The sequence below is a fragment of the Phasianus colchicus genome, chromosome 13 (assembly GCF_987193195.1).
Source record: "Phasianus colchicus chromosome 13, bPhaCol1.hap1.1, whole genome shotgun sequence".
In the NCBI taxonomy this organism is placed as follows: Eukaryota; Metazoa; Chordata; class Aves; order Galliformes; family Phasianidae; genus Phasianus; species Phasianus colchicus.
The window spans coordinates 18636985-18662081 of record NC_143448.1 but is presented as its reverse complement, the minus strand read 5'-3'; the positions used below and the strand labels follow the sequence as shown (position 1 = coordinate 18662081).

General features: G+C 49.3%; 1 protein-coding gene across 5 annotated transcripts in view; it reads right to left on the bottom strand.

Moving 5' to 3' along the window:
* The window catches only part of ZNF469 (zinc finger protein 469), a 185672-nt gene that overhangs the window by 51658 nt on the left and 108917 nt on the right, over nucleotides 1-25097 (bottom strand). For 4 of the 5 annotated variants that reach the window (XM_090149465.1, XM_090149463.1, XM_090149464.1 and 1 more), the window contains one exon: nucleotides 19844-19938. The gene's annotated coding sequence lies outside the window, so the exon portion shown is untranslated. Of the gene's footprint in view, nucleotides 1-19843; nucleotides 19939-21388; nucleotides 21526-25097 lie in introns of those variants that run through there. The other variant, XM_090149468.1, reaches the window with a different exon arrangement.

Below are 25097 nucleotides of genomic sequence, written 5' to 3'. Positions count from 1 at the left end.
TATGTAGATATATATATCCACCTCTTCCTGCTTCCTCCAACTTCTGTTGGAAGAGAGCAAGCCCACGTGCAGCTTTCCTGCAGAGCTGGAAGGAGTAATGCTGCCCCAGCTGGGGGGAGATGGGCACATCCTTGTGCACTGCGCACCACTGGGCACCCACCCATTGCAGCCCCTTTTTGGACTCTAGCCCAGCCACAGAGGGACAAGAAATGGGGACTGGGGGTTCTAACACCCCATGGTGCTGGTGGGGCCACAAGGGCTGACAGTAGCAGGGGTTGCCAACACCAGCCTTGCCATCATCAGCAGGATGGGGACTGGTGGCTGTGTGGTCATCGGGGCCCCCCCAGAAGAGGAGGGCTCTGTTTATGCTGATAAGGGCAAAGGATGCTAAACAAAGCTGCTTTCTGCTCCAGCTGGGCCCAGCACGGCTCTCCAGCACTTTCCCGTGCAAAGGAAGGAGCTGCTGCAGTTGTGGTCACATCCAGCACCCAGAGTGCAATTGCATGAACGATAACATTTTAGCAATGTTTATCCTTCTCCTTCAGGGAGGGATCTTTCTTTATCTGTTTTCAGAGCCCTAAAGCACATGTTTACTTTTTACAATGAGAAAAGTCTCCAGCACTGGTGCAGGAGAGCCTGAAGCGCGGGTGTGAGGGTGATCCTGTGCTTAAAGGGCTAAAAATGACTTGGCTATATTTTTTATGCAAGACACAGCAAACAAACTGTCTCTGGCCCTGTCCCATGACAGCAGAGCACACGGAGGGTTGCTCCCTATGAGCACCTCCCTCCCTGGGCAGAGCCTTGCAGGGAGGGTGGTCCCAGATGGCCCAATCCTGACCACTGTCAGTCACATCACAGAAACACAGAATGAATCATGGAATCATAGGATGGTTGGGTTGGAAGAGACCTCAAAGATCCTCAAGCTCCAGCCCCCTGCCGTGAGCTGGTTGCCTCCCACTGGATGCCCATAGCCTCATCCAGCTTGGCCTTGGGCACCTCCAAGGATGGGGTATCCACAGTTTTTGGTTTCTCCCACTGGTTTGGGTTGAAGACAAGTAGCTCCCAGCAGTTCCCTTGCTAATATCAGCAGGCAGTGATTTCAAAGCCCTAAACCCCAAGCACAGCCTCACACATAACCATGGGAGAAAGCATCGCACACATCCAGCTTGCACCTGTAACACAGCCACGTGAAATGCAAATCTTGCTTTGCTTGAGAGCAAACGTGAGTTGGCAAGGAGGGGGGATTTAAGTCTTTTCCTATCTTATTTAATGCCTGGACACCAATCTGGCAGGCGGAGATGGTGGGTGCTCCCCATCCATCCCCTGGCCCCTTCCCTCCGCCTATACAGTAGAGCATGACTCATCTATTTCATAACAAACACGAGTTGGGTAAAAAAAAAAAAAAAAAAAAAATCCCCAAACCCAGCAGCACATGCTTTCTTAAATAATAAACATATAAAAATGTTAATTAAATCATGCTTTTTGACTGAGAATGATGGGAAAATACTTTTGCACAATGCTGAAATCAACACAGCTTGCTTTTTTTAACGTCTTCTTGCAGCCAAATAGATGCAAAGACCAAGCAAGATGCGGGACACGCACTATGCAAGCGCTGCAAACCAAACAGCCTCTTCCTTCTGCAGGAAAGCATCTTCTGCTGTAAGGGAGGACGCCAGATGACTTCATGTGCCACAAACATCGCTCCGAGTGAGTCTGTAGTAAGCACAGATATGAGACCCAGATGTTGACCACAGCCCCACCAGCAATTAAAAGAGATCCAAAGCTGAAGGCTCCTGGTGCATCTCAGACACAACAACAGTCCCAGCAAGACCAATGCCCTCGCTTTAAACAAGCAGAATTTTAGTCTGGCAATAATGCCATGGCCAAACCAAGCACAGCACCGGGAGCAGATTAAATCCTCTGCAACCATTGACCACTTGGAATGTGCCATAAGGACATTCCTGGGGATCTCCTTCTTGCAGCATTATTCACTCTGCTTGGGAGAGTCTTGGTATCTCGCTTCCCCAGTTGTCCCATGGATGGACTCCAGCCTGCATCAACAGGGATGAAAAAGAGAAAGGACGTGGGAGCTTCCTAGAAACCCAACAGCCACTGTGCACATGGTTTCTGAAACGAGGAGGAGGCATTTAGTGGCCTCTGTTGTGGGGAGATGCTCTGGGATGGTATTGAAGTGGCCTGAGCCAGACAAAAGCATTTCAACAATAATGTTTCCAGGCCAGAAATGAAATCTGAGCAAAATGCTGGAAGTTACCCAGCAGAAATAATAAAGCATGTGCAGGAGCTTGCTGACTCCCAGCCGTTGGGAGAAACCCAGCTTTGCCACCATCCCCAGAGATTTTCCTTCACTCTCTTGTAGAAAATCCATCCTCCCAACCTCAGCAAGCAACTCCAACCTTCTGGAGCAAGAGGAGCTGGGCTCCTCCTCCCTTTGGCCAATCTTTCCACGCTTTAGGTGAGGGCAAGATCCTCCCATACTACACCATGGAGCGCTCTGGCAATGGAGCTCCTGTCTTCAAGAGCATGGCTACGATGGCCACGGACACCCAAAGCTTCTTGAAGGACACCTCTGGCAGCAAATTCCTCCTGACCATGTGAGAGTTCAGTGTGGCCAAGACTGGGATGAGATTCAACACAACGACAGCCAGCCCCAATCACTTACTGTGCTCAGGCTCTGCTAATGCTCACCATCCTTTTTTTTTTTTTCTTTTTTTTTCTATCAGCTTTTTAACGAATCCTATCATTAAAAACAAAGGAAATTACACTAAAAGGACCGTGTTAAAATAGCTTTAAGGGCCTGACTCTAGCTGACACCTATAGCTAGAGCGCGTTTTGCCAGAGCGTGATTCATGCGCAGATTGTTGGCCAACATGGGCCATTTCCATTATGCAGCCGCAGTAGTTCAGATCTGCTCTGTTTGTACAGAGCTTGGCACCAACTGCTTGGCTCCCGTCCTGCTGCTGGTACAACTTCATCTAAATCCCTTTGACTATAGTCGCCCACCAAAAGAATTGAGTTAAAGCTGGGGAAATGGGGAGGGGAAAAAAAAAAGGGAAAAAAAAGGCATTTTGTGCAGCTGGCCCAAAACGTAAAAGAGAAACCTTCCAGCAAAGTGGAGAAAATGTCTCTCTCAAGGACACGTGATCAGTTGCTCACCAACTGCAGAGGGAGAGGGGGTAATTTATTGGCTGATTAACCACAAAGGCAAAGGGAACTGGGGGCTTTCTAGAAGTGGCATCTTTGTCCATTTTTAGGAGGCTTCAGGGCAATATAGTCCATCTATGCCCCGAACTCTGCTCCCCTTCCAGCACAGCCAGATTTTCAGGTCTTCTCCTTGTTCCAGCGCTCGCCTACATCCATAGGTCCCAAATGGATCCTCCCCATCCTGCCAGATTGGACGGAGCATCCAGCGGAAAGCCAGCCAGAAATAAAGCCATCTCTGGGATATTTTTTTAAGGCTTGGTTTGCAGTTTTCTCTCCTTGACACATACTGACAATAGGGGAGAAGCCAGTGCTTGAAAACAGTGCAAGGACAGAATGTTTGGCTTTTAAAGAAATGCAGTTGATGTCTAAGTTTGGAAAGGAAAATGAAGGCCGGTTGGCTTCCCAGATCAGGGATCCTCATGCAACAAGGGTCTGGGACCCACGTTCCTTAATAACAGAACAACTGAATCGCTCAGATTGGAGAAGACGCCCAAGATGCCCATGCTCAACCCCATAACCACGTCCATCAGGGCCACATCTCCATGCTTCTGGGACACCTCCAGGGATGGTGACCCCAAGGCTCCTTGCCAAACCTGCAAAAACCACACTCGCAGGGCAGGTGACTGCAACAAGCGTGCGAGCAGCCAGCAGCAGTGGCTGGCTGCCAAACCGCTCCTTTGCATGCTGCTGCTGCCCAGCCTTCCAACAGCCTGTGGCCCCGCGTGCATCACCCAGCCTGGCTGTGCTTTCCAGTCCCACCTGCTCCAATTCCCCTGCCCTGAGGGTTTTGGTGCAAGCTGCAGCACGCAGGGCACGGAGCAGCTCCAGCAACCCCGTGTCGAGGAGGAATTTTAACACGGCTGATCGCTGGGAGGCAATTTGGATCCGTAGCACACCTACACAATGCACAGGAATGAGGCAGCAGAGCATTAAAAACTACAGAAAACAGAAGGGAATTAACTACTTTTTTTTTTTTTTTCCCAATTTTTTTCTTTTTTTTTTTCCCTTTGGAAATGGCACGCTCTGCCAAGCGTTCTTGGAGTCCAGCATTCTTGTACTGCATCCAGCCTTGCCAGCCTCCAGCGTGCAGAAGTCATGAGTCAGGGTTTGAACGACAAAGTGATACTGACTCAAAAATAATTAGACCCAGTAAAAAAAAAATAATAATAATTAAAAAAAAAAAAAATATTTAACACAGTTGCATCACTCGATTTTCGCTCCCAGCCTCCATCCCTTTGGCACGCTCTGACATCACCTTTGCACTTTGCAATTACATCATTTTGATTCAAAATGAACTCGTGTATGCCCAAGCCCTGACCTGGGATATATCCCATCCCAGCCTGCGGGCTCCATCCTGCTGCCCTCCTTCCATGAATAATGGAAACAGGAGACAGAGGAACTTTCCTACGCCTCATCCAGCTCTGCCTGCTGCCACATTATCATAATATTATATTAACGTGCAAATTGTGATCGTTGGCAATAAAAAAAATACGAAAGAGAATGGAACGTATGCATGAGTGGGAACTCAATTTTGGGGACCAAGAATGAGTCAGTACGGATTCTTATTGTTTTGCTTTCAAGGACATGGTAATTCCCAGACTGAGGGCCTTCAACAAAGCACCCTGAGGAAGGATTTCCACCCCTGAGCTCGTCATTTAAAGTGTTTATGGGTTTGACCTTCTGACTTCTGGGTTTCTCCACGAAAAAGATCTGAAAAAGGCAAAAGTTACAGAACCTCTCACTTTTATACAGTCGGACAGTTTTTTCTGCCCAATGAGAATCCCAAAGTTCTACAGGTCGGTGCTATGTTCTAACCTACTGACTGCACAGATACACGTGAATATACTGCCAATGTTATTAAAGAGACAAAAAAGCGCCCCAATATGTGCAACAAAGCGATGCTCACAGTGCCAGCTTCAGCCCCGCGAGCCACAGCCTAAATTAGCCCCAGGAAAATGAAAGCAAGGTAATTAAGAGCAGATTTGGCCCTTTTTGTATACGAAAGCATTCTGGAAACTAATTAAAGCCCTGTCCAACGCAATGCTGTTATGCATCCAGAATGCCATGAATGCGCTGGCGAGTGTGAGGAGGGAAAGTCAGCAACCCAACAGCCCCAACACCCTGCAAGAAGCCTCTGGAGCAGGCACTGGATTTACGAGGTGTCAGGGAGAGGAGAGATCACAGAGGATCATCCCCTTCCTATGCAGGAACTGAACTACAGCCAACGGGAAACGGAGCGAGAGCTGTGGGAAACCTGTTTTTTTGCTGATGGGGCTGGTGGGAATAAATGCATGATGATACTGGGCTGGAACGTGGTTTCATGCCCTTAGAATCGCAGTATCGTTAAGGATGGGAAAGACCTCCAAGAACCTCAAGAGGATCCCTACATTTCTTCTCCCAAAGAGTGATTGTGCACCAGCACAGGCTGCCCAGGGAGTGCTGGGGTCACTGGAGGTGTCCCAGAACCATGGAGATGTGGCCCTGAGGGACGTAATTATGGGCATGGTGAGACGTGTTGGGGTTGGGCTTGGTGATCTTGGAGGTCTTTCCCAACCTGAATGACTCTGATTTGATGATGCTAAGGGTTTTCTTGGAGTTGGAGCCACTCACGCTTTTCTTGTCCATCCCCAGAAAGTGCTCCCTGCTTTTTCTCTCCAATAAATAAACCCAGCCCCAACTGGGCTGAACTTGCCAGACTGTGGGTGTTGTCTCTAATTCGTGACATCTTGAGATAGGCCCAAATCACAGCACAGAGAATCTCATCCATAGCCACATCCCCACCGCGCTCAAACAAAGCCCTCGCTTCAGCTCCTATCTCCAGACAGCAACAGAAAAAATAATAAAATTGCAGGAAATTAAAAATGCATAGTATTTGTCAGCACCTCTATGCTACAGCTTTGACATTTTGTTTTTCTGCCCAGCAAAACCAGACAAAAGGCATTTTCTCCGCCTGTTCATTCTTGGTCAACCTCTTGAATTTCAGACTTTCTTGGGAGGAAACTCAGTAAAAAATGACCTTTCTTGAAACGCTCATAAACCTCATCTAACTTTTTCTTTTCCCCACTTGCCTTCATGCTCTGCGTACTCACTGGAGTGCAGCGTTATCCTCCCTTTTTATTTTCCTCCCTCTTTCTGCCACTGGATCTGACCGAGCAATCCTCACGGAGCAGGATGACTTTTCCATCGTTTCTGGTAGCAAATTCTTTATGTTTCATTTGTGGCTTTGAAGCAGCAGCTCAAGCTCCAGAAAGGGCGCAGATGGGCCAAGGAAATATGAAACATTGTCATATTTCTCATGTTGGAAGAATTTTTAAAAGGTTGCATAGTGGAAAAAACGAAATATGAAAACCTTGTGGAAGTGAGGAGGTTCCTCGAATCCTCTTGCCAGCCCCCCTGCTACCGCAAAAAAAAAAAAAAGGGCAAAAGCGGGGGAAAATGTCAGCAATTCCCCTAAAAGCACATCTCACCCAACAGAAGGAAAAGCATTTTAAGTTCTGCAAAGCAGAAAGCCATCCAAAGCGGTAAGAAGTTTTTTCTCAACATTTTTCCCATAGTTGTCCTATTCTAATAATCATTTTCACTCTCTTCTTCTGGCACAGCAGCCCAGAGCCGATGTGTTTATGTCACTAAAGCTGCCTATGTACTCTTAAAAACTATTTTAATGAAAACGAAGCAGTAATGGAAACATTTCTATTTCCCACTTGTTTTTCTAAAGCCCTTTTACTACGAAAACCCAAACCCAGGGCTCTGGCTGTGCTAACAGATGTCTGTCTTCAGTATTGTTGGCCATCATTCCAAGGGGCTCAGCTCTTGGTAACCCCTCCTTCGATGTCCCCAGAAGGCCATGGGGACACGTGGGCAACGTCAGAACACTGGGTGATGCAAAATGGGGGCAGCCCTTGGGGACATGGAGGTGTTGGAGAATGGTGAAGATGTGGCAATGGGGAACGTGGTTATGAGCATGGTGGGGTGGCTTGGGGTTGGGCCTGGGGATCGTAGAGGTCTTTTCCAACCTGAATGATCCTGTGATTCTACAGTACAGGTGAAGTGGTGAGATAGGAGATGCCCTTTGCTCTGTCCATGGGGAGAGAATGCACTTCTGTTCTGCAGCAGCTCCGGGTCCTGCAACACTGAGCACAAAGGCGTTACATCTGGGCACAGCATTACTTTAGGAAAGGAATACTTTATTTCTGCCCATCTCTCTGCCTGTCCCAGTATGCAGCAGTGATTTGGGCATAGGCTCCCCCAGCAGCTCTAATAGGATCCAGCAGCTGGCTGCCTCCTGCTTATCGGAGGAGAGGGATGCTGCCACGCCATGCACGAGCCAGGAACACTCCCTTTCTCTCTCTTTTTTCAGCTGTTCTTTCACTTGAAGAATGAGGTGGTTTATGAGGATTTTCTTCACGGGGGAAAAAAAATGCTTCAAAATATCAGACCGTGAAGGCAGAGAATAAGCTGATTTTTCAACACTTCAAAATTATGTCATAAAGGCCCAGAAAGAGGCTTTGGCTGATACATAAACACAGAATCCAATACAAGTTACAGAGTGATTAACCGAAAGCAGCGTTTCCAGAGGAATAATATCTACACAAACAGCCACATGCTCTGCTTGCTAAATGAAGAACAGCTCTTCGGGCTCTGCCAAATGTCCTTTTTCTCTTTCTTTTTTTAATATAATAATTAAAGAAAAAGATTCGAGAGCGATCATCCCTCCCATGCTAAATGCAGAAACAACGCCCAACCAGTGGAAGTTTTGCATTGTTGGGGTGGATCATCGCCCCCCTTTCCCTTTGCATTGGATGTCTGTGCCTGCAGGAGCTGGGTGGGCAGCAGGAGGATGTGTGGATGCGGGATGACAGCTGTGGTCCGACCATAACTGCTGCTGGGAGGAAGGGGAAGCTCCTCTTTATAAGCTCATTAATTGTAAGCGTGGTCTCACTGGGAGAGTGCCAGGATGGGATATTTGCTACCTGCTCCTCCAGCAGCAGCCAGGGCTGTGACAGCATCTCGTGCTGCACTGCACGTGGAGCTGGCCAAACCTGCACTGTGCACGAGGTAAGCCTCCCCAAGGGGATGTTTCAGCTCTCAAAGCAATACTTCTCTCTCTGAAAGTGAAGCTTTCACCCCCCAAAGTCATGCTTCCCTCCCTCAAATTGATGCTTTCTTCCCAAATTTAAGCTCCCCGTCCCAACGTGACGCTCCCCTCTTCCAAACTGATGCTCCCCCTCTCAAAGTGATGCTCCCCACTCCCAACATCACGTTTCCCCTTCTTGAAGTGATTGCTTCCCCATTTGAACGTGATGCTACCTCATCCCAAGATGATGCACCTCTCTCTCAGATTGATGCTCTCCCTAAAGAGATTCTCTCCTCTCGGAAAACTGAGGTTCTGAGCAACCTGGTGGAGCTGTGTCCCTGTTCATTGCAGGGCAGTGGGACCAGATGATGGCCTTTCAAGGTCTCTTCTAACTCAAATCATTCTATGGTTCTGTGATTCTGAAGTGATGCTCCCCCCTGCATCCCTTCAGCCCACCCGAGGATGCTCACGTTGCTCACCATGGGCCACGAGCAGAGCACTGCTGCTGGTGGTGACAGCGACACTGAATCACAACAGTTGGGCTCAAAAGGGGGGGAAAAAAAAAAGAAGACATTCATAATCCTCCTAAGTGGGAAGAACAGCCCCAGGATTGTGCAATGGCATAAAACTCAGAGCAAAAGCTGGGTCCCAGAGGCAAGTTTCCTATGGAAAGATGCACAGCGCAGCCCCCCCGGAGGCAGGGTGCCATAAGCAGAGCCCAGAGGTCATGGAATGGCTTTAGCAGGGCACTGTGCTCTGTACAGCATGTGCCTTCGGCTCCCAGTTACCATGGCAAAGAGTGAATCTTTGAAGTAAATAGTCTGTGGGTGACGTCCCAGGTCGGGTTATAGGCTTGCATCATCTGATCTGCGTTTTATTCCCATTCTCCCCGCTCCTTTTTTCCTCTGAGCACAGACAAGCACAAAACCCTCATGGCATGGAGTGCGTCTATGGCTGCACCAGCTGAGACTTCAGTTAAAAAGTTTTCCTGGCACGAAAGCAATGCAGAAATGGGAAAGCAAGGCAGGCACAGCAGATTAGAGGTTAGAAAATGTGCTTTTAGCTTCAGCAGCCTCAGAATTCATAACGTAAAGCCTCACTTGGGAGAATACTTAAGCACGTAGCTGGCATTAAGTGGATGCTTTAGGTTCGCCCTCATCCCTAAAAATGTAAAGGCACCACTGCATGAACGTAGGAAAATGCAGAGGGGATGGACATGCTGGGGCAGGGGCTGCCCAAGGTCAAATATCAGCACCCTGAGGTCATATTCTGCCCATAATGAGGGCAGCAAACCCATCGTGAGTGGTACCCAAGCAAAAACAAGTCCAAGGAAAACGCATTCGGTTTGCATCTTGCAAGTCAGTTTGCACAGTTCTTGTTCTCTTGCTTGCTTCCCTCCCTGGATGCAATGCAGGGGATATGGGAGTAAGGAAGGGTTTGTGCACGAGGTGGAGGAATTGCAGACTGGAAAGCACCCCTACGAAGTGTGCACAGAGGCAGTGGGCACTGCAGGAGGGAAAAGGCAGAAGCTTCCCTCAAACGATGCTGAGAGGCACAAAGGCTCTGGGGGAAAGGCACTGGCTGCCTGCAGTGCAGAGGTGTGGAAATACAAAGCAATTAAGACAAATGGAAATTAAGACATCTGTGAAACAAGAGGCTGCTGGACAGGGAGATGCTGTGTACAACAAATAAATACAAGCAGAGCCTGACTGCAAGGACAGACTGTTGCTTCTGGCAGAGAGATCTGGAGCAGGCAGCGAGCATATATGGGGATGGCATGGGGACACTGGCAGCCAAGTGGGGACATCACTGTCATTGCTCCTTGCTGTTCCCTTGCAGACCTGTGCCCAGCACGGATCCCAGTGCCTGGAAAGGTGCTGTGGGGAATATCCCTTATGGGAGATGCAAATAGCAGCTGCTGCTCTGGTTCAATTGACCACCACATTCAATCAGAGTACAACAGGTAATTAATTCCTTCCTCTTTCCCTTCTGGCACAGATTTCTCCCCTCTTACATTAGCCACATGGGAACTGGTCAGTAGTGCACACAGAAGGAAATCTTGCTTAGGCCAGAAGTTACCAGGCGCTCCCTGGTTTGCTACCCACTTTTCTCCTGCAGCTCTGGGGCTGGGGGAAGCCCTTGGTCCCCTGGAAGCTGCCCTTGCAGGAGGCAGCAGCTGGTCCCAGTTCCCATCACCACCCCAGAACACAGATGGGTGCACTTTGGGAAAAGGATTGGAGGTAAAGAAGTGGTCCCAAACTCTGATTAGGCAGAGAGGAGGGAGAGGTTTAGCATAAGAAGCACTGTTGAGATTAGAGCAGGTACTGCCGTTGGATTAGGCTGAAAATGGACAGATCTGTTCAAGCAGCAACATCTTTAAAGGAAAGATCTGCATAGGATAACTGCATGTAGAAACATAATGCACACAAGCGGATTCCTAACAGCTCCTTCAATTCAGTCAAGGGAATCTGGGGATTATTGGCCATTTTGGCAGAGAAATAATCCCTGGGATAATGGCAGGAAGGCTTTGATGGTAAAAGCCAAGGCAATGGGCTGGATAAAGAGCCCTGTGCAAGACAGACTTGCCGATAAGCCGGGGTAGATATTATCTTTTCAGCACCAGCCACGAGAAATCACAGACTGGGCTCTTCACTTTCTAACAAACTTAATCGCTTCATGATGAACCGATGGCATTTCCAGTCCCATGTGCTTTTGATATTGCTTAATAAACTTAATTAGAAAGCAGCCATCCTACTGGAAAAACAGCATTTCGGAGGGTTCCCTTTCCCTGGTGAGGAGCAGCCATGTTACATCACTGCATTTCTTTGCTGTTCCATGGACATGGACATGTTCCATATGTCCAAAAAGACACCCAGAGTTCACATCCCTACCTACAACAACACAGGTGTTAAAGCCACATCCATCCCGTGCATGAGAGGGGGAAAAAAAAGGGGGAAAAACACCTGAAAAAAAGCTGCTGGGATTTGGGACAGCCCTTCGTGCCAGGATCTCTCTGATTGCTCCTCCAAGATGCAACCCACCCTGCTCCCCCCAGGCTGCGTCCCCGAGGGCTGTATTCACACCATCCTTCGCACCACCATCTTCTGCTCCTTCCTCTTCCCTGCAGCACTCTGGAAGCTCTTAGACGTGGTTTATTTTTTTTAATTTATGGCCCATTATCCGATGGGATGCACTCATTAGTCACAACCGTGGTTTGCAGATTACAGCCTACGATAACGGTGCTGGCGCGCTCAGCCACGCATTACGGGTTTGTTCTCTTTCGGAGTTATTTGTTTCCACAGACAAAAAGCTGGACGGGCTAGAGCAGCTCCTCCCTGACTTGGAGGTGTTTCAGAGCCAATCTCCATGTCGAGGCTTTTTTACAATGTGTGAGAGCAGCACCCACACCCGCGGGGTTTGACAGCTCCCACCTCCGCCAGGTCCACCAGAAGAGTTCGGCGCTGCAGATGGAAGGAAACCACTGTGGGGATTGGTTTTCAGCCCTCAACTGCTTTTTAAGACCGAAGGTTTTCTTCTGCCTTTGCTTTCGGACAACAGATTTCCAAACTTTTCACCATACTCCATGAAAAACGAGACAAGCTTATGAAAAACGCAATGATTGCAGGAGCCTATGGGCTGCCTCTCAATCCTCTTTGGTCACTGAGGATATTTTAAGTCTACGTTTCATGACTGAAAACTTCATCTTGAAAGCAGATCTTATCTGGTTTTTCCATTGCCTGCTTCCACCGCCGATCCTCAGCTCCTCCAGAAGCCCAGCAGCCAGAAATGCAGGCAGCATGTAGGCAAACCGGCTTTAAAATTGGAATTCCAGCACTGAAATAATGGAGCAACAGACCTGGTGGGATGCTCGGGTTGGACGTGGGGCTGAGCAAGAGTCGTCTGGAAAAGGATGGGAAGGTTATGAAATAGAAGGTCTCTCGGTGGTCGTTTTTGGAAACCAGATACAAGAGTGAGAAGGGCTGGAGGAGAGCTCAGGTGCATCCAAACAGGATGGAGGAGGATTCGGGACTGCTTAGAGGGTTTGGACTTACTTACAAAGACCTTCAGAGAGCCATTAAGAAAAAGAGGCAGGAAAAGATATTTGGACATTGACTATTTTGTCTAGGTCTGTGAGGCAGCTGGGTTAGCTGAGATGAAGCGCCTGGGTTTTGCTGGAACCTCAGCAGAGCCTGCATCTCTGCTGCTTTATCTGTCACGTCTCCTTCGAGAGCTGTATTGCAAAAGCCCCACCGTTTCCATTGCTTGCATGGAACAAGCTTCAGCTGCTGAGGACTGCAGGCGCCAGCCCTGGGCACATGTGGGTTGGTGGTTCTGGGACGGTCAGGTTGTGCCCACAGGATGTGCCCAGGAGTTGAAGGAATGGTGCCATAACTAAAGCAGAATAAGAGCAGCACGAAATGCTGAGCTCAGTGCAGCGGGACCCATGTGACAGGGCTGCAGCTCCACACTTCTGCGACATCCATTACATGACATAACCTTTAAAGAAACGCATACCAAGGATATTACCAGCAGTAATCCCTCTGCTCAAGCAGGACTGCAAATGAGCAGTGAAGATGATTTACGTCCATCTGCAGTTCCCCACACGGCCCGGTGCATTCCTTCAGCAGCACGGGATGACACACTGCACTAACACCAGCAACAAACTGCCACTGCACTCATCAGCATGGATCAGATTAGATGGAGAAAAAGCATCAAGGCATTGCCCATAGAATCACAGATACCATAGAATCATTAAGGCTGGAAAAGATCACTGAGATCCCCCAGTCCAAACCCAACATGCCAATAACCACCTCCACAGTGCCACCACATCTCCGTGGTTCTGTGCCATCCCCAGGACAGTGATCCCACCACTCCCTGGGCATCCTGTGTGTCAACGCTCTGTATGTGAAGCATTTTTTCCTGATATCCAACCTGCCTGGGGATGCAAAATGAGAGCTGGCTCCACAGAACGCTCACGGGGCCACCACTCAAACCCAAGCAACGCTTTGGTCACAGCACACAGACGCTCCATGATCACTGGGGGGCATTACAGGCAAATCTCATTGTCCACCCCCATCCTTGGAGCTGAGTTTGTCGTGGACTGCGTTTGTAAACGCAGCTCTGCTTACCTGGGGCAACTCTTGGCCCTACTATGGCCAACATAGCAGAGCTGAGACGAATTTGGGGCTAAGGATAAATGCAGACAATTTGGGGTCATCATAACACCTGGCTACATCGTAAGCAATGAAAGCCGTTCACTCCGATTTTTCTGGCCACAGTAGTAACTACAGTATGGTTCTAAAGTAACTTTGAGCATTTAACTGGGGAGTGCTGGCACGCTCGCACAAGGATACGGCGGGGAGACAGGATGCACTAATATTTGCCAGTGAGGCAGAACGGAAGACGAGATAAAGAACAGGATTATGCACGGCGCACTACGTATTCACACAATAAAGAGCATTATTTCATTGCTCTTGGGACCGTCGTGCAAACTAATTAAAATGGTATTTCAGCATATTGAATTAATGACTCCGCTGAGGGCAAGAAAGATCTTATCAGCGGGCGATCTGAAACCACGTTTGCTTTCAAAAATGTACCCGATTGGTAATAATCTCGGCAGCGAAGTGGCAGAGTCAAGTAGGAGCAGCCGCTTCGTCGAGGCTGATTCTCAGCCCTGCAGATGCCACCAGCTCGTGCTGCTCTGCTTTGCCTGCAAGTTGTTCGCCTCGTAGTGCTCTCACCTTGCCTCCAGCTTAGAGAGAGAAAGATGCAGAGGTGGGGGTGTTGTGCCCAGCTCGCTTCTCCTGAAGGCGACATGGTGCTGTCCACACGTATCTCCTGGCTCAGGATCAGGGCTCTGCTTTGGGACCCCATGGACCTCCTCCATTTCCTATGCTGGAGATGCTTCACGTAATGACTGATATCACTTCCCACATCACCCGCTACCACCAGACCCCATGGCAGATAACCCTCCTCACAACCCCAGGACAGTAGGGTTTTGCCCCACATCTCCCCTGGTAAGGATGTACATCAGAGGTTTGGTGAGGCACTGGAACAGGTTGCCCAAGGAGGCTGTGGATGCCCCATCCCTGCAGGCATTCAAGGCCAGGCTGGATGTGGCTCTGGGCAGCCTGGGCTGCTGGTTGGCGAACTGCACACAGCAGGGGGTTGGAACCTGATGAGCACTGTGGTCCTTTTCAACCCAGGCCATTTCATGATATTATGATTCTATGACACATGACATAACTCATGCCAAAGAGCAGATTTGTGTGTCTGAAGAATAGAAATGCACTATAGAATACTTTGCCCTCCCTTCCCATCCCTCTGGGTCAGACGTCGCGTGGTGCGGCCCAACATGTGCTTCATCATCAGTGTGGTCCTCAGCTCAGACGTACTGCTGCCCCATAAAGTCTTTCCCATGGTCCTGAAGTGAGTCTCAGAGCAAGAATCAGTGCAAAAACCAACAAAGGTCTGGAGAGCGTGAACAGATGCCAAGAAGAGAGATGGGAAAAGCTTGCACTTCCAAGTGCCAGAGAAGACAACGAGACATAACAAACGCCTTCGTTTGGGAGAGGGCTTTCTGTAGGGAAGAGGGGAGAAGTCTGGAGAGGCAATGGGGGAAATGTAGTCCCTCTCACACCCCCCTCCGACAGCTGAAGAATTAAATCAAAGCCAACAATTTTTCCTATCCAACCATAGCATTCTGGTGCCAGAGAACTCCCTGTCTGGATAACCTTCCTGCAAAGGGAAACATCCTGCTCCAGCTTTCCCTGTGCAACACAAACCCCAGCACCCTTCATTCTGCACGCATCTGGCTGAGCTGCCAGGTCCCTGTGCCCATGCAGATATACTCCAGTGCCTGCACACCACATGCGGGTGCCTTCCCAAACTGTCTCAACCACAAGGATGCTGCAGGTGTGCATGGTGCAATCTGGGCATGGTGAGGGAGGTTCAGAGATGCCACACACATCTGAGAAGGGCTGGCTCACTAGGGCAGGTGGATGTTGATGTAAGAACCTCATAGGTAGAATTAGAGCTCCCACCACAAACATGCGGGTGTATTTTGGCATCATTTTGGTGCAGCCAAAGAGTCAGAATTGTTCAGGTTGGAAAAGTCCTCAACGATCACCAAGCCCAACCCCAACCCATCCCACCATGTCCATTCAGTCGCTCAGTGCCACATCTCCACAGCTTCAGAGAACCTCCAGAGATGGAGATCTCAACACCTCCCTGGGCGGACAGTGTTTCACTGCATCTATGCCCAGATACAATTTACTGCTCGTCAACACCGAGTCAATGTCCAGTTTCCTGCCTGCTACTAAACTGCCACGGTCCCACCTGGTCACGGTCACAGCATTGCCACCCAGTGCCAAGGAGCAAGAAGCAGGGATCCTGCAAAGCACTGACCACCGCTGCTGAGTTTTGAGGTCACTGCAGCAGCTCCTAGCAAGCACCTCCTTTTTCAGCCCCAAATTTACCAACAGCTGAGGCAGCCCACACCGCAGGGCTATTTAAAACTGAGGCCACGACTGCAGTTGTGCTGACTTGCAAGATTCCCACACAAGGCTCCTTGTAGGCTGAAGAAACCTTAATTTAGATGGCCTGCTGATTGCTGTCTGCACAGGGAAGGAGAGAGCATCTTTCCCCTTCCCAACTGTTAAAGCTGCAGTTGTTGCCCTCCAGTGCTCCCTATTGACTGGCTCTTGCTTTGGCATCTCCTCTTGCCAGCAGAAGCCTGAAGGGAACTGGGATGACATGCTGGGAGCTGTGCTGTCCTCCTCCTGGGATGCACAGAGCACACATAAAAGCATTTAATCTCCCGGTGTCCGCTCCCTGCCCATCCCAAATTAGGGCAGCAGCGCTGTTTGTCCGACTGAACTTTGTGCTTCCCACATAGTGGTAGGAATTTCCTGCTTCCTGAGACAGCAGTAAATACTTAAATATGCTGAATGCTGAATGCTGACCTGGTGCTGGGCTTTTGTTCGCGTTTGGGATCTGCAGATTCTGCTGGAGCCACCCCAGTGAGGGTTTGGCTGGGACCAAAGGAGAGCCAGGTCCCTTCCCTCCGCACAGACCCACAGCACAAGGTTACGTGGGCAGAAAAAGAAAGTAAAGATGTTGCTGGTGCACCGGGGTTGGGAATAGCAAAGAGGTGCATGCAGCTAGAGCATCCCAGGGGAGAAAAGGCGAAGGCTTGGCAATGAGCTCCCAGCGTCTTCTATTACCAGCAAATGTTGAGAGAATTCCCAGTCCAGCAGGATCTCGTGGAGCTTGAGAACAAAGTCAGTCATCTAAATAGAAGTCTTTCTCCCTGGTGCTGCTCTACTTCTAATTCTTAATTGGACGAGGCAGGTTCTTTCCTATTTCCAATAGGGCTGTGCAGAATTATAAGATCTATTAGCTTTGCAAAAACTAAAAAAAAAAAAATAAAAAGAAAGCAAGCAAAGCCTTCTCGAATGGTTTTCAAGTTCTTCTCAGACCACATGTGCTCTGAGGCAGGGTAATTTTGTTTAGTGTAATTCACTTGCTCTAATTTCCTGTAATTCCTGCAAGATAGATGACTATGTTTTTTGGTTATTTTCCACATCTATTCAGCACTAATTTCCCTTGGAGTGATGTTTAGGTGGAGAATGGCCCCAGAGACACTGGAGGGTTTGCAGGAGCAATGGAAATGCCCGATGGGTCGGATCAGCGCCCTGCAATGAGCTGTTATTCCCCAGGTCCTAAGGCTCTCTGAATTATTATACTTCTAATTAGCCCAGATGACTTCATTTCGGTTAATTGCTCATAGCTAAAAAATGCTGCTGTGAGCTGTTGGTGAGCAGGTTGGCCGGGAGCATCTGTAAAGTCAGTGGGGTGGTTGGGAGGTGTGTTTCGATGGGTAAGAATGGGTTTTGTGGAGGAGGCAGAAGCTTAGCAGCTAGGAAAGCAAATGCACACCCGGATGCATGGGCAGAAAACTCAAATCCTTGCTTATGGCCCCCAAATCTGAGCACAGCACAGCCCTGCATGCTTCCACGCCGTTTCTCTGCTCAGTTATGGCTCTGAGTCCAACTTGGACTCAACGACCCATACGGGTCCCTTCCAACCGGGGACATTCTGTGATTCTGCGATGCTTACCCTGAACCCAGCCCTCACTCTCAGGTCCAGTATCTGCCCTCCATTTCTTTTGGTCCAGCTCTGGCTCGAAAAAACACCAGCTTGGCTGCGCTGTGATTTGCTTTCACCTCCAGGTGGAGCGTTGCGGTTGCTGTTGCGCAGCCCCGCTCTCCCTCGCCGGCTGCAGCGGGGCCCCAACTGGACAAAACCCCCATGCATGAGCCCAGAGCACAACAACTCGCAGCCCTCTGAGTCACCGCTATGCTGAGACACGGGAATGGCAGCCAAGAGGTCGGCAGTCCCCGTGGGGAAATGCGTGTGTACAAAGACCCATCACCACCAACAACCCCGAAAAGAGGGGGGGAAATGGGGGTTTTGAGGCTGGCACGGTGCAATGGGGTGCAAAGAGCTCGAGAGCTATGGGGTCAGCTTCCAGCTCGGCAGCAGGAAGCTTTGGGTTTTCTAGAGCTAGCGTGTTGTTCCAGGGTGGGTTTTCACACTCTGAGAACTGGAAAGCCGCTCGCAAGCCAGAAAGGAAAAATTGCAACAGAGGAGTTTGGAGGAGGGGAGACATGGATGGAAATCCACCCTCCTCGCTTACAGGAAGGCAACTGGGAGAGAGAGCGGCGTGGAAATGAACTTCCCAAAATAAAGGGAATTTAATGCTAACCAAAACACTCCGACACAGATGAACTTAATCACAGTGAAGTGAGCGAAGGTCATTAAACAAACAGCAGAAGACAAAGTGTTGAGATGGGGAATATATTTTGCGAGCGGCTCTGAGGGAGAAAAAAATGAATGTGGGGAATTGTGAGGCAAAAAGTGATGTGAAGTACTGAGAGAAAGGGAAATATATACATATATACATATGAGAAAAGTATTTTCCTTGCACCCTGGAAACCATTTGTGAGCATTTCCCTGACGAGCTCTTGCAGCAGGCACGATGGGGGAGGATGCTCTGTGCTCAGCACATCCGTTTTCCACCCCTTAGATATGGAGTTTCATTGATCTCAATGAGGTGCTTGCTCAACGAGGCACTGCAGCCATTGGAGCTGCACTACCAAAATATCTTTGTCATTGAAAATCGGGCAACCAGAAGGGTGGGATTAAAGGGTGGAGAAGCACTGGGTTCCCAGAGGTGGTGGTGCCCCATCCCTGCAGACACCCAGGGTCAGGCTGGAGGGGCTCTGAGTGCTGATGGAGCTGTGGGTGTCCCAGTCATTGCAGGGAGTGGAGCCAGATGTCCCTTAAGAGGTCCCTTAACTCAAACCATTCTATGGTTTATGCTCAGCCCAAGCTCTTCATTCATCAAACCTCTGCTGGGCCTTCCCACTCTCCCTGTGTCAGGGCAGACCAAGCTCTGGATGCTTCACAAAATCCTTTAGAAGAAACCAATACAGACATTTATGCAACACAGGAATCAAACCCCCATCTACAAATTCCTGCTCCCAAAACAATTAGCTCTGATTAATGGTGCTGCCAGAGGATCACTCATCAGGAGCAATGAACAACATCTCTTTCCACATTACTTCCAACTCCAATAAGCTGGAAAGTGAAACGCATTTCTATTTTACAAATTTCTTTGTACTCATTTGCCATTCAAGATGATGGTTTGGTGTTGTTTTATTTTTTTCCTGCAGGAGAGATGCTATAACCCAAACTGATCAATAAAAGGACAATGTAAGCAAGCTACCTGCACATGGGCAACCTCCCATGAGACCTGCAGAAGCTGCAATATCCCTTGTCCCATTCTCTTTCCCAGCTCCTGCACAGCTGAGCTAAGCTGGCTGATGAAGCTGAATACCACAAACCATCATTTTCTTTTCCAACGTGAAGCCCTCAGCTCCAAGGGCTGAACCCCTCAGCCTCAGCACACTGCAAGCTGTCCAGTCAGCACACTACAGAATACACTGGAGAATACAGGTCTGCCAAGGAAGTGCATATTTCATCCTTCCCTTTTATAAAAGACATTTCTTTCGTGTGATTCCTACTAGAATTTTAAATAAGCAGATACAATGGGGTACAAGCTCCATTTTCAAGCAGCTGCAGATTCCCTATTTCTAGGTCTTTTAAGTATGCATATTTAGAGAATACAGAACCACATATGTACATATGCATATATGCACATACAGTCACACACATATATGAAACCTCATGATCATAGCATCTGATCAGCCATTTTCTCATCCTTATCATAGGATGACACGATGACCCATCATGACCCTAAATCACGGACTCATTGCAGTAAAACCTTCCAAATAAGCGTGCTCCAAATGCCCCAAATCAATACAAGGGCATTTCCCAACCCATAGGCAATGCTCACTGCAGAACATGTCTGCCCAGGAAGCCCAGATCCAACAGGATGTCCTTTGTCAAGTCCTGCCATAAAAGCACAGAAGGGACGTGTCCCACTTCACCACCTCAGGAGCACTGAGAGTGTTTCCTTACCGCTGCGGTTTGAGGTCCCTGCTTTACTCTATGATGAGTCTGGAGTTAAGCCATGCTGCCTGCCCTTCTTCAGCCCCTCCTCAGGAACTGGACACCTTCAGAAAAGAAAGAAAAGAGATTTTTATGTTAGCAAGCAAAGGTCTACGCTGTGTTCCTCTGATTGCCCCCTATCACTTTATCCAGGGATGTTAGCAATAAAACAGGTACAAGCAAACAAACAAACAAACTGAAAGGCAGAGAAAATATCCTTTGTGACAGTGGTGCTTGTACCCTGCAGGTACGGGGATGGAGAGCACTTCCCATCAAACCACACAGCCCTACAGCTGGAGGAATGGTGGGTATGGGGTTAGGATCGTTGTAGTGCCCAAGCTTTGCTTCTTTCCCTAAACAGCTTCCAGCCGTGCTGGTGCCCAGCCATACATGGTTTTTCCAGGGCTGTGGAGTGGAGTGTGTGCCCGTAACCCAGCAAATGGGATGAGCCTCCAGCTAACTGCAGGGTCAGCATCCCCGAGCTGCATGGAATGTAGCCTGCATCTCAGGGATCTGCACCTCCTGACAGCTCAGGGATGCTTCCAGCCTGCTGCGCTCGCCTCCTGTCTCTGCAAATAGGAAAGAATCTCCACTCATCCAAAAACAGACTCCAGCAGCCCCTCCAGGTAATTCCTTGCACTTGAGACAGCCCTGGAGAGCCATCGCTCACCTCTTAATCCGCCCAAAACATCCTTGGGAACGGTGAGCAGGTTTTCCCCTGTCTGCCCCTTCCCTGCCTCCAGTCTCAGAGGGTTTTGTTCCAGGTCAATGGGCCCATGAAGAACAATTGCACTGGAGGAATGGCACATGCCACCGCTGTGATGCAACGTGGCTGAAGGGAGCACACAACTCATGGGGAGCAGCTGAGGGAATGGGATGGCTCAGTCTGCTCAGGGCAGACCCTCAGGTGGGGATCAGCCTCTGCTCCCATGTAAAAGTGATAGGATGAGAGGGGATGGCCTCACAGCGCACCAGGGAAGGGTCAGGTTGGATTTTTGGAACGATTTCCTCTCTCAGAGAGCAGTGATGCACTGGCACAGGCTGGCACAGGGAGGTGGAGGAGTCACCATCCCTGGGGGTGGCCCAGAAACACAGAGATGTGGCACTGAGAGCCACGGCCAATGGGCATTATGGGGTGGCTTGGGGACCTCAGAGGTCTTGTCCAACCTGAATGATTCTATGATTCTATAATACAAAGCAAAGGGAAGGAGGAGAGGGAGAGAGAAAGCATGACTCCAGCAGTTTTCATTGTATTTGGCAGGGCTGGAAACAGTGATGGCAATAATTTGACCGTAGTCTCTTGAAAACTGCTTGTCACAGATTTTCCAAATGCTGAAAAATACAGAGATATGTATTTGTAAGTAACCACCAGACTCGATCAGCTCATCTTGACCAAGCAGTCCACAATGACATTATTCCACAATGGCATAATCCTTAGAGAAAAACCACAGCATTCTTGGACCGAAAGCAGAAACTTGACACATGTAATACCTAATACTAGAGTGTACTTTATACCCTGCTTTCCTATGAGTCATTTTCCATCCCGCTGTCTGCTGAAAACGCTTGTTGTTTGTTTGTGAAAGAATCCCTCAATGGTTTTATTGATGACAGGAGAAGGCAGAGCTGTGGCATCCTGAGGACCTGCTGCCCAACCTGAGTCACCTGGAGCCTTCTGCTCAGGACAGGAGCTGCACGCAGAGCCAGGTAATAAAGGACCACGCAATAATGGGCAGAATCTGCAATTTTTCAATCAAGTCAGGTTGCGAAACAAGTAAAGAGAAATGCCTCTTAATTTATTGGGGTGTGGGGGTGTGATGCTTGTTTGGTTTTAACTACCAAAGCCCAATCTTCTTTGCACAAATGTGACCACCCTAAAAGCCTACCAGGAAGAACCCATTCTGGGTAGCAGTCAATGCAAGGAAATGGGCAAAGGAAACAGTGTGCACCAGTTCCCAGAAGCAAAACCACTGCTCCAGCTCCAGAATGCAGTGCAAGGGCTTGGTTCTGCTCTTGCCTGCTTCAGCATTGGTCTGTTGGGCACAGAGCAAAAGGAAGATACACCACCCATTTATGTAGTAAAGGCACAAATTGTGCTATTCAATCAATTTTCACAAGTTCACTGGCTCAGCTCGGAGCAGTGGGGGGTTATTTTCCAATTTGTTCTTGGCCAAACCCAATGAAATGCTAGGAAGTGAGCAGCAGCATTTTGAGCGGGTGCTGAGGGATGCTGGATGGAGCCAGGGCTCCCTCAAGCCTGCGCCAAGCCAGGGGAATGCAGGACACATGCCCAGCACCAACAGCTCCAATTTTCTCTAGGTGTTTGACCCATGACCCCCTGCTGATTGTGAGTTATGGCACTTGAGTCTGCTGTCCCACTATTTTCACAGAATCATAGAATGACTTGAGCTGGAAGAGACCCTAAAAGATCATCTAGCCCAATTCCCCTGCAATGAATAGGGACATCTCCAGCTAGTTTTGTTGGCAACTCCCCAGGTCGCTTGATAACTGCAAGACTGACCTTTCCTTCCCCTCCAAGTCTGCTTACAGCACTTTTTTTTTTCTTTTTTTCTTTTTTTCTGGTTTTCAGGGCTTTCGAACTGGAAAGCAGCAGGAAGACCTGGAGACAGTGGTCTTTTGGACATGCTCCAGCTCCCGTTGGCCCACATAGTGATTGCTGAGCAACGTGACCCGCGCGTGCTAACAACTCCCAGAGCAAGCAGCAATGCCCCACGGCCTGCAGGAGATCAGGCTGACGGATGGTGGCCATGGTGACAGATGTGCCACCGCCATGAAGGAGAGCGTTGTGCCAGGCACACAGCAGGGCTCGCCGTTCTCATTAACACCAATAATCACAGCAACATTAGCAACACCCTTGCTTCAAAGAGAGGGTCTGCTTTCCTCAGCTTCAGCCAAACACAAAGAACAAACTTAAATATTTGCACTCATATACACGTACCATAAACACACAGCGCAGCCAAGCCAGCTCTCCGACCTATGTGCGGTGCTGACAGGAGATCCCTGGTGCAAATGTTACACATTTGCCTTATGTTCATTCTTAAACAAAATGAGCAAAGGTCAAAGCTACGTTCCCGGACGAGGGCACATTTGCTCTCCAGATGGTAACAAATATGAAGGGCTTTTCTGTGAGTAGAATGGACAAAGAGATGCTCTGCAGTCCTAACATCACTCTGACCTTGATGCTGTACAGTACACATATGGTTTTTCCCCTGGGTTTATGTATCAGAGTTTGGGAGTAACAAACCCCAGCACAGTGAAAATACGGTATTTATCCACGTGGAACTTGGTCTTACGTCACGACAAACCCTTCAAAGCTCACTCTGTAGCTGGAGCACCTTCACCAAGGTCTGGTGCAATGTTCAGCCTTGGAATGGAAACCTGCCTGCAGCATATGGGGGTTCATCTCCAGTGTTTGGAAACCTAAAATGACTCAAGGGTGGTCTCACAGAATAGGAAGGAAGAAGAGAAAACAGACCAGTGTCAACTCAAAGATGTTTCTCAAGTCAACTTGAGAGGAGCTTGTTGGTTTCTAGCAAGCACAAATAAATCTGTTGTTTCCTTACGGGTAAAAGGAGCTGAGATGCTTTGGAGCAGGCTATCTCCAGCAGCAATAGCTTCCCACCCTCAGCAGGATGCTGGAGCTGGGGATTTCTGTCGCAGCGGTGTTGCACAGGGATTGGAGAGCTGACGCAACGGGAAGTTCTGCCACATTTTTTTTTTTTTGCCACCCAGCACTGCACTGAAGCCATAGCTGGCACTGCAGGGCGAGACGACGAGAGCAGAGCCATCAGCACGCCATCAGCCAGCTCAGTGACTGCGCTCCAGGTCCCACAACAGGACAGACACACATCACCGCTCCAGCAGACCGCAGCACAGAGCTCAACGCCCCCGCGGAAAGCACAGTGCGAAATCTCAAAGGAAAGGCAAAATCAAATGGGGCCACGGCCCCACGGCAAAGCGCCCGGGTCCTGTGCCCTGGAAGCAAAGCAGCAGACGGAGAGCTGCAACCATTCCCAGTTGTTTCTGTTTTGTTTTCTTGGCCTAATTTCTTTCAGGCCGTCAATAGCTGCACGTCCTCCGCGGAGCCAAGTTTAAATCTAGTCAAGTCTTGACTTATCCCAGAGCAAAGAAATGTCCTCGTCAGTTTTCGAGCCAGGAATGCATGCGTTTATATTGGCCTGCAAAGCACAATCAATAGTCCTGGAGCAAACATATTGCCACCTGCCACCTCCCCCTTCTCTACCCCATGGAGATCGAGCTCCTACAATCACTTCTTAATGAGCCTGCACTACCAGGTAAGAATGGATGGCTCCATGGGTGGAGAACCCGTGCTCTTCAAGCAGCAGCTTTTCTACCTCAATCCCAACGCTGAAACTAATGAGATGTGAAAACTATTACCCAATCACAGAGGAAAGCTAATTCTCCTGGACAGTCTGCAACGTGCAAATATAACAACGATCTTTGCCATTTGCAACACAATGGAAAATTGCTAATAAAAGTTCCTATTGTGTCGGGGATGTAATACTAACCGCATGGCATTCGTCCCTCCCTCCTCCCTCTCTACCCTCCTGCAGCCAGGCAGCTAAAAATGGCTTAAAACTTCCCAGCTCAAATGCTCTCGAGGGCAATGAGTGATGCTGAAGCACCAGGAGAAGTCTGGAGATGGATGCTGCACTGTGCTGCTCCCCTCCACGCAATGCTGTACTGCCTGCAGTGCTGGGGATGGACATACCAATGTGCAGGATTGCCCTCTAGCACCTAGTTAACAGCACCCTCTGCTCTCAGCACCATGCCACAGGTCCAGATGGCCTCCTTCATCCCTGACACCTCCAAAATGCCATGTTTGCACTTTCTTTTCCAATCACCAAGCTGCTGCTTGTGCCCTGTGCCCTTTCCCCATCCTCACAGCAAGGGCAAGCCATGTGCACGCATACATGCTGCACTGACACCTGCATACACCTTGTCCCACCCCAGGAAAGGAAACCTGGATGCAGGGATTAAAGCCTGAGTCAGCATTTGCAAGGCTGGATGCCCAGAGCAGGGCTCCTTCACCGTCTCCCAGTGCACAGACAAACAACCCCATTGCTTTGCAGCCCTCTCCAGCACCTGCGCTCCAGCAGCCTCGTTTGCAGGGATGCCAAAGGAAGGGCTGCAATCCCTCTCCCTGCTCTGAGGGCTGTGAGCTTTCCCATGGGTCCCTCTGACT